This window comes from Macaca mulatta, chromosome 18, assembly GCF_049350105.2.
Source record: "Macaca mulatta isolate MMU2019108-1 chromosome 18, T2T-MMU8v2.0, whole genome shotgun sequence".
Classification (NCBI taxonomy): Eukaryota; Metazoa; Chordata; class Mammalia; order Primates; family Cercopithecidae; genus Macaca; species Macaca mulatta.
The window spans coordinates 68,678,060-68,690,955 of NC_133423.1; the positions used below are offsets into that span (position 1 = coordinate 68,678,060).

Here is a 12,896-nt window from a genome sequence, read left to right on the forward strand (position 1 = left end):
AACTCTGGTTTTCACCCTTCGTGATGAGAAAGATCCCTCTGATGACTTTACAATAGCCTTGATCCTGGGAAGTGACCAAATGCCAGTCATAATTGTGTGTTGACTCAAAGTTGCATCGTAAGACTCACCCAGGAGGTCACAGTGACCTCCGTTTATCATTTTATCATCTTAACGTCTATCTGTATAGAGTGAGAGAACATTCCAGAAGAAGTGTTTTGTTTCCTACTGTTGCTGTTCCCTAGTACAGTTTTTATCTTTGTTCCTATTTCTTGGATTTATGTTGACTGCCTACAGCCTTCTGAGTATTTTGGAAGGAAACATATTTAATTCATTTTCTGTTATGTCTGTTATATTTGCGGTGCTAGTTTTATGAAAACCAACAAATGTAAATGTTAGCTTAAAATAGAACAGAGCTGTCCATGATGACAGCAAGACATATAACCCAGTGGAATAATAAGAAAACAACAGTATTGAAATTCACATTTCCATTTAATTCCATCTTAGTGGAAGACACAGTATATTCTGGCACTTTTAAGCCCCATGGATACAAAAAGAATATGTTCACACAGCCCCTGAGCTTAAGGAGCACACGGTGGATCAGCCTTTACAGCACAGCTTAGCAAATGCCTCTGAGTAAACAGACACAGTTCAGAAGGAAGCAGGCAGTCAGGAAGGGTTTCCAGCAGGCAGTATTTGAGTTATCTTGGGAAGAAGGTAGCCAGACCAGGCAAGGTGGGAAGGAATTCCAAGAACCGTGAATAGCACCAAAATAATGCCCAGAGCCAGGGAACATCATGGAATGTTCAAGGAATTACAGTTAGGTCCCTACTGACATAGCATAGGGCTTGCAGGAGAAAGTACCATTTAAGATTAGGCTGACAAAAAGTCTACGGGCTAGACTGAAGGAGCGTATGTGCCACGTTAAGAAACTTGGACTTCATTCCAAAAGTAATAGAAAACCACTAAAGGATACTAATCAGGGAGAACAGCATACTGAGATCTTTGTTTTCCCTGGTAGTAATGAGAAGATTGATTGATAGGTAGACCCTTGGAAGACTGCCAACCTGATTGTTTCTAATCTTTCTCACCTCACCACTATGGATTCTGTTCCTTTCAGGCTGATTCTAAAACAAGGTGAGCTGAGAGTAGATGCTAGGAAATCAGTTAGAAGACTGGTAGACTAATCATGGGGAGAGCTGCCACGGTCTCCACTACAACAGTGCAGTATCAAGGCGGAGGAGGAGCCAGACTCCAGATATATTATGGCGCAAGACATAATGAGTTTACTAAATGGTAAGTGGGGAGGGAGAGGGAAGTGGAGGGCTATGGAAGAGACCAAGAGGGATGCTGGGTAAACTGGCTCTTGGAAAGGAGCAGCCCTGATTTGTAACATTTGCTGATTTCTGTAGTGTAAATGCTCCCACCACAGCCAATATCAACGTACTGAGCTGATGTACCACTTCTAGTCTTGCCCACACAAACCTCCCTTCTATGTTCTTTCCTCATTCGGGCTGGTTGGAATAAAGATGATCCACAGGGCAAACTTGGGAACCCACGTGTTGAAAAAGGCAGACCCAGTTATGGAAGGAGTTTATATCTTTGAAACACTGTTTGGAGGTGAACTGCTTAACCAGGATCAGCTGTGTTTGTATTTAGCCACAGTGTTAATCAGCGTTCTCCAGAGAAACAGAACCAATAGAATGTGTGTGTGTGTGTGTGTGTGTGTGTGTGTGTGTGTGTATACAAAAGAAATAAATAGAAATAAAAAGAAATAAGAATAAATAAATAAATAAGAAGAAGAAGAATTTTAAAAAGAATAAATAAAAAAAGAAATAAAAAGAAAAAGAGAGGGATTTTTTTTTTAATAGAGGCAGGGTTTTACTCTGTCACTTAGGCTGGAGTTCACTGGTGCTATCAGAGCTCACTGCAGCCTCCAACTCCTGGGCTCAAGCAGTCCTCCCACCTTAGCCTCCTGAGTTGCTGGGACTACAAGTACATGCCACCATGCCTGGCTAATTATTTTATTTTTTTATACAGATGGGCTCTCACTGGGTTGCCCAGGCTGATCTTGAACTCCTGGCCTCAAGCAATCCTCCCACCTTGGTCTACCAAAGTGCTGGGATTACAGACATGAGACACCGCAACCAGACTGAGTTTTTCATGTATTAAAAGAAAACACCCGATTTCCAGATTCTTCCTAATGTATAAATTACTTCAAAGGCAAATTAACACTTTGAAGTTACTAAAGGACCATAAAGCCATAAAGGATGATATTGCATCCCTAGTAGCCCAGAGGATTTTATTGGCACCTGTTTTTCTACCCACTAATGAATTGTTTGACTTCAAGGGCTGTGCGTCATGATGATGTTCATTAGTAACACATTTATTGGCTCACACCTGCAATCCCAACATTTTGGGAGGCCGAGGCGGGTGGATCACGAGGTCAAGAAATTGAGACCATCCTGGTCAACATGGTGAAACCCTGTCTCTACTAAAAATACAAGAAAACTAGCTGGGTGTGGTGGTACGTGCCTGTAGTCCCAGCTACTTGGGAGGCTGAGGCAGGAGAATCACTTGAACCCAGGAGGCAGAGGGTGCAGTGAGCCGACATCGCGCCACTGCACTCCAGCCCGGTGACAGAGTGAGACTCCATCTCAAAAAAAAAAAATTTATTAATAGCAAAATTGTTCTAAATATAATCTTCTGTATTTTCTAATTTTGTTATAGCTCTAAAATACTCTTAAAATGTTGCAGAGCGACTCAATTGTCATAAATGGAACCAACTGTAATTAATTACAGAACTAAAACTCTTCCACCCTCACCCAGAGATTTGGTCTCACAGCGATATGTTTCCAATACTACTATACCCTGGGAAAGTTCAGGCTGATGCTGAATCATCCTTGGCTCATTCTACATTAACTCAGCAAATATTTATTAAACAACTATTGTATGCTAAACACTGTGCAAGATGTTGGGAGCAAAACATCTTGTAGTGAACGGAACACAGTGAACAAAAGAAGACATAGTGTCTGGCCTCCTGAAGCTTATAGTCTATACAATCCCTCAGGAATCCAGAAAGACTGAGGCAAAACCAAGAGCCATCCACCTTCTGGATTGGGCTGTGTCCACCCAGGGACCCCGCTGAGTCACCGTCCTTAGTGACCTCACCAGCCAACCATCTGTAGAGCCAAGTTAATCTCCAAAGTCCTCAAGCCCAAAAAGTAACAGAAACTAGCCCAGGCCTCCCTCCACATCTGAGTCAGCTACAAAGAATGTTTTTGGATTCATCCACCAAAGCCTCACAAAAGTTGAAGGGAATCAGAAAAAAAAAAAAAAAAAAGATTCTAGAAGGCAACTACATACTGAATTCACTCTCAGATGATTGGATCCTGTATTTGCATCTGGCCCCTGGGGAGTTCACTGTCTGTGATGAATTCATGAAAAATGAGAAAGGTAGAGTAATGGGGCATTTTTCCTGTGACCCATTAATATTTTTCCTTAAAGTTTATAATGTAGTTTCCCCTATTATACTTAACCTTGGAGCTTTAGAAACAATTTCTGAGTTTTCTATTTTTTGCATTTTAAATAACATTTTCATAGTATTTGCCTGTGTTAACATCTGCAGGGGGCTTCAGGGTCTCAATCTAGGCTTGCTTTCCTTATTTGTTTATTTATTTATTTAGAGATGGGGTCTCACTGAGTTGCCCAGGCTGGATTTAAACTCCTGGGCTCAAGTGATCCTCGTGTCTCAGCCTCCTGAGTGGTTGGGGCTGCAGGTATGAACTACTATGTCCATCTGGATTCTCTTTCTTCTGTCTTAGTTTGGGCCCTCTCTAAAGCCCTGAGGCAAAGACTTGAGTAGAGGTAGTTTATTTAAGAGTTGACCTCAAGAAGCACAAACTGGGGAAAGAGGAACATAAGGGAGCAAGAAAAGCCAAAAATCAATGTGTTAATGGGTGGGTTGCCACCAGAGGCAACCCAACAGAGGCTCCATTCTACCAGGGACACTCTGAGGAATTATGTAGAAGGCACTTTAGAACTGGCCCATTGATAGGCAGGGAAATGCGGTATTTTCCCACCAACTCCTATCCCTCTTGGAATGAGGATTGCCGCTTGGGGTATTAAGTGCTGGGCTTGCAGGCTGCTCTAGACACACCTTTTAGAAGCTCCTGTGGCTCCAGAAAGAGCCTTCAGACAGGAAGCAGAGTCAGATGCAGGCCCTTGAGATGGGACAAGGGAACAGGTGTGGGAACTGTCCCTCCAGGCTGCCACTCAGGGGGACCAGGGAGCCATGGGCATCACAGCCCTTGCCTCTACAAGGTCCAAAGGACCATCTCTGCAGCTCTGTTCCTGTAGCCACATCTGCTGTCTCCAGGCCTCACTCCCCTGCAGCCCTGTAGAGCAGGGGCAGCGTCACCTTCTCTCCTCACACCTCCATCCTCTGAAGCCAACACTCAGTCCTTTTCAGGGCTTGGTGTTGGGGGTGAGTGATTGTCTTTGTTTATTTTTACTACTAACAGGTTAAAATAACAAATTTATACTCTTGGGAACATTACACATTGCATACAAGCCTCAAAATTCTTCTCCAGATAATTGTGTTGTTGTTCCCTGGAACACAATGAGTCAGGCTTGCTCTGTGGGGGCTGAAGTCACGGACCACAGGAACCCCCTCCACACCCACCTCCTTGTGTTTTTCCCTATACCTCACCCCGGGGAGGGAGCAGGAGGGCGAACATAGGGAGCCCGTAGAGTAGAAATCTGGTGTTTGGATTCTGGAGGAAGTCCAGGGTGTGTATGTAGAAACCATCACTACACCTTCCGATCTCACGGGAGAGATCTCCAAAGCCCATGCCCCACCAGGAGTCCAGGAAGAACAAAGGTTCCTAGATTCCAAAGATTCTTCTTTTAAAAATTGGACATCCACATGCTTCAGTAAAACTGAACTCATTATATCTGGCCAGATGATACGAAAGCTTCCTGAAAGAGATCGTGTTCTCATTCTATAGCCTGAAACTACTGCATAATGTATAATTAAATGAACTTGAACAACCCCAGAAAGTATGATGCCTCTAGTAAATCACAGAACTGTCCTACATTTACCACCTTTTAAGGGGAAACTGTCCTTTAAGATCAAGTCCGGGGGCCGGGCACGGTGACTCATGCCTATAATCCCAGCAATTTGGGAGGCTGAGGTGGGCGGATCATCTGAGGTCGGGAGTTCGAGGCCAGCCTGGTCAACATGGTGAAACCCCATCTCTACTAAAAAAAAAAAAAAATAGCCAGGCATGGTTGTGGGCACCTGTAATCCCAGCTATTTGGGAGGCTGAGGTAAGGCAATCACTTGAACCCAGGAGACGGAGGTTGCAGTGAGCCGATATCACACCACTGCACTCCAGAGCGAGACTCTGTCTCAAAAAATAAAATAAAATAAAAAAAGATCAAGTCCAGAAGGTAATGTTTTCATTTGTCAAACTTGTTGGCCAAAAAAATAAAAATGAAAAACACCAACTAGTCTAAAAGAAAATAAGATCCTCACAACAGCACAAGCTGTCAAATTGACGACAGCACATCAGAATCAAATTTCAGTTCTTAGCAGGTGAAAAGAAGTGATTTTGTAGTAACAAATTTATGATCTGTATTTTATTTCTCAACCATGCATCACAATTCCCACTTTTCTCCCTCTAAGGTCTTAATGTTACTATTAAATTATGAAATCTAACCTCTCAGTGACATTCTTTTTTTTTTTTTTTTTTTTTTTTTGGAGACAGAGTCTCGCTCTGTTGCCCAGGCTGGAGTGCAGTGGCCGGATCTCAGCTCACTGCAAGCTCCGCCTCCCGGGTCTACGCCATTCTCCTGTCTCAGCCTCCCAAGTAGCTGGGACTACAGGCGCCCGCCACCTCGCCCGGCTAGTTTTTTGTATTTTTTTAGTAGAGATGGGGTTTCACTGTGTTAGCCAGGATGGTCTCGATCTCCTGACCTCGTGATCCGCCCGTCTCGGCCTCCCAAAGTGCTGGGATTACAGGCTTGAGCCACCGCGCCCGGCCGACATTCTTATGGTTAATTCCAGCCAAAGGAAGAAAACACAGATCTTACCAATGGGGCAAAAAATAGGAATCTTACAAGACACAACATGCTTGTTAAAACATGTCACGCTCCGACACAGAAGAGGAAAGAAATATCTTCAGTCTGACAGAACTGATCATGCTTTTCCTGCTCCTAGACTTTCTTAGAGTATTTTCTTCAGCATTATAGGTAGTGTTTTCTAGAGGCACAAATGTGATCAGTCTGTTCTTTTTAATGAGAGTTTATTAAAGTTCACTTTATTTTATTAAATAAGTTCACTTTATTAAATAAAAAAAACTTTAGAGCAGTCTTTAGACTGCTCTAAAGAAGTTTTAAATGAAGCAATTAACTCATTGAGAACTTATAATAATCTTATGAGGTATGCACAGTTATCTCATTTTATAAATGAGGAAACTGAGGCAGGGAGCAGATAAATATATTTGTTAAAGCCACACAGCAAGTGAGCAGAGCAATCAGGACAAACTGAGCCAGGCTGACTCCAGAACCCACACTCTCAGCTGGCTCGCAGAGCAGGTGGGTGGACACAGGCCTCATGAATATGCATACCATGACTCAAGTTTGTCAGCAACCAGCAAAGTACTGAACTGTTCCTATGTTGATGTTTTCTTAATTCTCTTAATTAGGGAATTTTTCAGTACCTCAAAAGGGGGCTTTTAAAGTAGGTTTAAAAAAGAGTTTTAAAGAAAAAAGAACAATCCAGCAGATATGGGCAAGTTCAGTATGGGTCATTTTGATGGATTAAAATTCCCTGTTAACTACAAAAACCCTCAGTTAAATAAGTGATATAGGCAGGTCATGGTGGCTCATGCCTGTAATCTTAGTACTTTGGGAGGCGGAGGTGGGCAGATTGCCTGAGCTCAGTAATTCAAGACCAGCCTGGGCAACATGGTGAAACCCTGTCTCTACTTAAAATACAAAAAGTTAGCCAGGCATGGTGGCACATGCCTGTAGTCCCAGCTACCTGGGCGGATGACGCACCAGAATCACTTGAGCCTGGGAGGCAGAGGTTGCAGTGAGCCGAGTTTGCCCACTGCACTTCAGCCTGAGCAATAGAGTGAGACCCTGTCTAAAAAAAAAAATTAAAAAAAAAAGAAGTGATATGGTAGGTAATTCTTGGTTAGTATTGTCAGAAGCTACTGAATGAACGCTAGAGGTTAGGTATCAGAGGGATAAGACTAACTTATAGTTGAAAGGAGGCTTTTAGAGTCTTTTGAATCATGAAGGCTCTCTGTGAATTCCTGCAGATACAAATTAATGGTGAAAATATTCTCAGGAGAGGTCTAATTTAGCACAACACATGAACTAAAGAGGTTGAAAGCCCTTCTGTCACAGAACTGCCCAATCAAAATGAAAAGAACACATTCTAAGAAATCTCAGTATCATTCCATTTGTATACTATGGGATGCATTTACCTTTTTATTTCTTTCAAGTAGTATTTTTATATGAACTGTACTCTATGCTTAACTCTTCCCAGCAAAAAGAAGAGTATAAACATTAACATTAGTATTAGCATTAGTTTTAGTATTAGTATTGACATAACAAACTCAGGTAATAATAGCAGCAGTCTTCTTCCTCCTGTTTACGTTACCATCTGCACACAAGCACACAAGCATGTTGCTGTCTCTATCATAAACAAATAAATTTTCTCTTTACCTGGCTTTTCAATGATTCTCCCGCATTTCTTTTTGCCCCATTGAGCAGAACTCTTAAAATTGATTTCTGTATTAGATGCTTCAATTCCTCTCACATTCTCTCTTGATTTCCCTACAGTTAACTTTTCAATTCTGTCTTATCAAAGTCACCAATGATCTCCACACTGGCAAATCCAATAGTCATTTACTGGTCAGTTATCCATCTTTTGTTATTTGGCTTATCAACGGTATTTGACACAGTTAATTTCTCCCTCCTTTTTTTTTTTTTTTTTACTTGAAACACTCTCTTTCCATGAATCCTTTTTTTTCTTAACAGTTTTATTGAGATACAATTCACATACCATACAGTTCACCCATATAAAGTGTACATGCCAATGGTCTTTGGCATATTCACAGAGTTGTCCAACCATCATCACAATCTATTTTAGAACATTTTCATCACCCTCTCTCCAAAAACATACCTATTAGTAGTCACTCCCCAATTTCCTCCAAAACCCCTAGCCCTAGGCAGCCACTAAGCTACTTTTCTCTCTATAGATTTGCCTATCAGGACATTGCATATAAAGGGACTCATATAAGATAGCCTTTTATGCCTAGCTTCTTTCACTTACCCTGATGTTTTCAAGACCTTAAAAACATCATGCCAAGTTAAAGAAGCCAGTCACAAAAAGACAAATACTATGTGATTCCACTTATATGAGCTTCCTAGAGTTGTCAATTCACAGTAAGAGAAGTAGAATGTTGGCTGCGAGCAGCAGGAAAAAGGGGAATGGGGAGTTGCTGTTTAATGGGTACAGAGTTTCAGTATTGCAAGATGAAAAGGGTACTGGAGATGGATGACGGCGATGGTTGCGCAATGATGTCAATGTACACAGTGCCACTGAACCATATACTTAAAAATGGTTAGGATGACAGATTTTATGTTGTGTCTCTTTTACCACAATTAAAAATAATAATAAAAATATCTTTGCCAATGAAACTATTTACAACTATTTTTTAAACTCATTTGATAGACAGGGATGGGGATCTATCTGCATGCTGCCAGGCACTGTTCCAGGTTTTGTTTTTGTTTTTGTTTTGAGATGGAGTCTCACTCTGTTGCCCAGGCTGGAGTGCAATGGTGCAATCTTGGCTCACTGCAACCTCCGCCTCCCAGGTTCAAGCGATTCTCCTGCCTCAGCCTCCCAAGTTGCTGGGATTACAGGCATCTGCCACCACACCTGGTTAATTTTTGTATTTTTAGTAGAGATGAGGTTTCACCATGTTGGTCAGGCTGGTCTCAAACTCCGGACCTCAAGTGATCCACCCACCTCGGCCTCCCAAAGTGCTGGGATTACAGGCGTGAGCCACTGTACCTGGCCTGTTCTGGGTTTTAAGGGAAGCAAATATTAATCTAACAGGTTTAACAATGATTAGGGGATTAAAACTGAAGTTTGCTTTTTACAATAATTATTATATCAGAAATCCCCATAGAAACAGTGATCTAAGCTCATGTTCCCATTCCAATTGAAAGTGTAGCTCACCTGCCCCAGATCCAAGGTGAGGTTGACTCTGTTGTACTGTGTGCCTGAGGACAGGGGAGGACTTTGCCACCAACGTTCAGATCCATCAATAGCATTGGTGACAGGATGCGCTTTCCTGGGGTCCTCAGAATTGCAATAGTCACAGAACTGGCCCTGAAAAAAAAAGATTTTTTTTTAACTTTCAAGTAATTTTTTCTTATCCATATAGCAAATAGAGGGAACCAAAGAAAGACTATCTTATACAACTTGGAGATGTCAGCTGTTAAAATTCACTGGAATGTATTCTGAAGTAGCAGTAAGGCTTTCTCTTTTTCTTTATCTTAAACCTTATCGCCAATTTATGTCTCTGTTTATGGTGTTTTTAGGATATGGGGTCTATTTATCTTCCATCTTTACAGCTATGTTTTTGTTTCATACAACACTTCAAGAAGAGCCTGTTGTATTTGGGATGAAAAGAGGTTTTCACTTCAACAAATCCACTTCACTCTTTAAGTCATCCTCTGTGCAATTCTGTCTGCAGCACTGGGGTACAAAAAAGATCCCTCCCCACAGTCCCAGCGGGGCATCGAGGATCCGAACAACCATCAGGGAAGGGGTGCACAGCAAGTGCCTCCACAGAGCAGACGGCTGCGGCCAGTGGCAGTAGATATTCCATGGTGGAAGACAGGGCATGTCCAGTGCCTGGGAGGACAGACAGGACTTTACTAAGTGGCAGTGAGTGCAAACAGGGAACGTGTTGCAGGTAGAGGAACCAGCATGAGCAAAGGCACAGGGGCCGGCTGGTCCGGTTTGACCTAAGTGTCGAGAGACAAGGCTTGCCAGGTACACGGAGAGATGCGGCTGGCTGTGAATACCAGCACTGAGAAGTCAGTAATTAATTCAGTCAGTAGATGGGGATCCATTTTTACCTGCAGTGATAATCTGTTTGGTATTACAATCTCTAACTCCTTATTGAATTACTCTTTTTCTTGCTAGAAAGATTCTTTTGATCCTGGTTTTTGTTTTGTTTTGGTTTTTGCATAATTTTGCAGCCATTTACCATCTAAAACCTGAACATAGGCCTTTCTTCTATGTCGAATGTATTTTAAGTGGGTCAGAGGATCATGCTTCCCCAGGGATGGACTTCACATACTGAACTATCAGCTCCCAAACTAAATGCCCTTAGAGTATAACCATCACATAGGAGGGGGACAAAGAGGCAAACTTATACCCACAGCCTCTCAAGGAATGTGCTGTGACAAAGAGGTAGCTCTGCCCCTAGCCAGCATCTTAGAAGTTAATTCTTAAGTGTTCAGAGAGAAATTTGATGCTGGTATGTAACCAAAGGTGTGACCACATGTTTTCATCTAGTACGCAACTCATGGTTCTTTCATGCGTGGTGAGGTATCTGTGTAGATCTTTATCTTTCCACATTATACAAAAATATTTCTATAACTCGGAAGCAGTGCCTTGAGTGTATATGGCCCCGCTACTTCCTGAGGTCAGAGGCCATGTGTTTCCCACTCTTCCCTCTATCACTTCAGCACAACACACTGCCTTGCGCCCACTAGAAACTCAACCAAGGAATAATTCCATCAGCCATTTCTCAAAAATGTTGGTTCTTTCTATAAAATGCATTGTCATAAGAAGGTGCTTAATAAATAACTTTTTTTTTTTTTTGAGACGAAGTTTCACTCTTGTTGCCCAGGCTAGAGTGCAATGGCATGATCTCTGCTCACTACAACCTCCGCCTCCCAGGTTCAAGTGATTCTCCTGCCTCAGCCTCCCGAGTAGCTAGGATTACAGGCATGTGCCACCACGCCCAACTAATTTTGTACTTTTATTAGAGACAGGGTTTCTCTATGGTGGCCAGGCTGGTCTCGAACTCCTGACCTCAGGTGATCTGCCCGCCTCAGCCTCCCAAAGTGCTGGGATTACAGGCATGAGCCACCGTGCCCAGCCATGAATAAGTTTTAAGCTAGGACATCTAAACATTTACTATTAGTATGATCTTTATTTCTCCCTTAAGAACATTTTACCAGAACATTTAGTTATATGATGAGGAAATTTAATTATTATTCCTCAAAGTTTAGAAGATTTACATCTGGCTAGAAGCAAAATCTCTCCCCAAAATGAGAAAGCTTATGATTTACATTTATCTCCATCTCTACATTACAGACGTGAGGAATGCAGAAGGTGCTTTCTAGATTGTTAGAGTGGTTCTCAATTTCACAATAATAATAATAATTAAGATGAACATTTGTAGATCTCCTATTATGCACTGAGCACCACCCAGTTTACATTTTCATACTAAGATTATTATTACCACCTCTATTTTACAGATGAGGAAAGAGAGGGGAATGTTAAGTAATTTTCCCAAGAACCATACCACTGGTCAATGGTAGAACCCAGACCTAAGTCCAGGGTCCAGGGATAACGAGTGAACACTACCCTGTAACTCTCTAACAGCTACAACTCTGGTTTATTACACATCGGTGCATAATCACTAACATACATTATTTCCTGTAATTTGTTTTAAATGGTAGCCTTCACAATGGCCTGAAGGCCTCTTTCATTAAGAATCATCTTAGCCTTTCGCAGATATACCAGTCCTTCTGCAGCTCCTGTCCATGTCATTCAGCAGACTGGGAAAGAACACAGGCTCAGGAGCTTTAGCACTCACATTAGCCCTTGATCTCACAATTAGTAGGCACTAAAACTACATATATCAAATATATATTTTGAGTCTGAGCAATAAATTATTTGAAAGCACATATTTTAAAAATAAGTGTATAGGCAAGACAGCATCACAATTATACAGGCTAGTGTCAACACTGACATTTGGAAGACTGACTGATATAATAGATACATAAGTTAAAGGTAAATTCTAAGGAGCGAGCTTTGCCCAGGTAATAAAAATGAGTCAAACTTTCTGTTTATTTCTAAAGACTATTGGACAAAACCTTGACAGACAGCAAGGAATCTACAAAAACAACTTGTCAAACCAGTAATGCCCTAGATGACAGTTTTTCGGATTAACTTTGTATTAGCCAAGTTTAGATGTTAAATTTTTTGCCATATAAAATAATTTCTAACAAAGAATCCACAAGCTTAAGTAAAACATTAACAAGCAAAAGTGTAACATATACCTTCTGTTTGAAAAATAAAAAGGTCAGTGTAAACATTGACTTTAAAAAGAGAGAAAAATTTATTCTAAAAATGTAATAATATATTATAAAATTAATAACTAGAAAGTTTGGCTTCTTTAAGTTACTCTAGGGTGAAAGATTTTTATTCAAATAGTTTTATTAAAATATTCCTTCTCTTTTCTTTCATTTGTTTTACTCCTGAAGTTTCAGTAATTTTTACCCTACATCTCAATGTCATATTTACTGCAAATCAACCTACATGAAGAATCAAAAAGAATTTAGTAGTGCCCTAAAGGAAATCAGACTGTGGATCTAGAAGTGAAAAAAAAAAATCAGAAGAATGATTTTCTTAAGTGTTAAAACTCTATCCGGCCTTCTCAATCATTTTTCTTGAGGTCTTCATGGAGAATTAAGTCTGTGTGGAAATGCTACCTAGATAAGTAGACTTGTGGTTGAAGAACTTTCTCAGGGAGGCCAAGGTTATGACTAACCCTGCAAGTAAAGCCTTG

The 12,896-nt window shown here is 41.2% G+C and overlaps 1 pseudogene across 1 annotated transcript in view; it reads right to left on the reverse strand.

Moving 5' to 3' along the window:
• The window catches only part of LOC144336427 (laminin subunit alpha-3-like), a 90,272-nt pseudogene that overhangs the window by 55,428 nt on the left and 21,948 nt on the right, over nt 1–12,896 (reverse strand). The window contains exon 2 of the transcript XR_013408227.1: nt 9,260–9,412. The product of XR_013408227.1 is annotated as a laminin subunit alpha-3-like (transcript). The remainder of the gene's footprint in view (nt 1–9,259; nt 9,413–12,896) is intronic.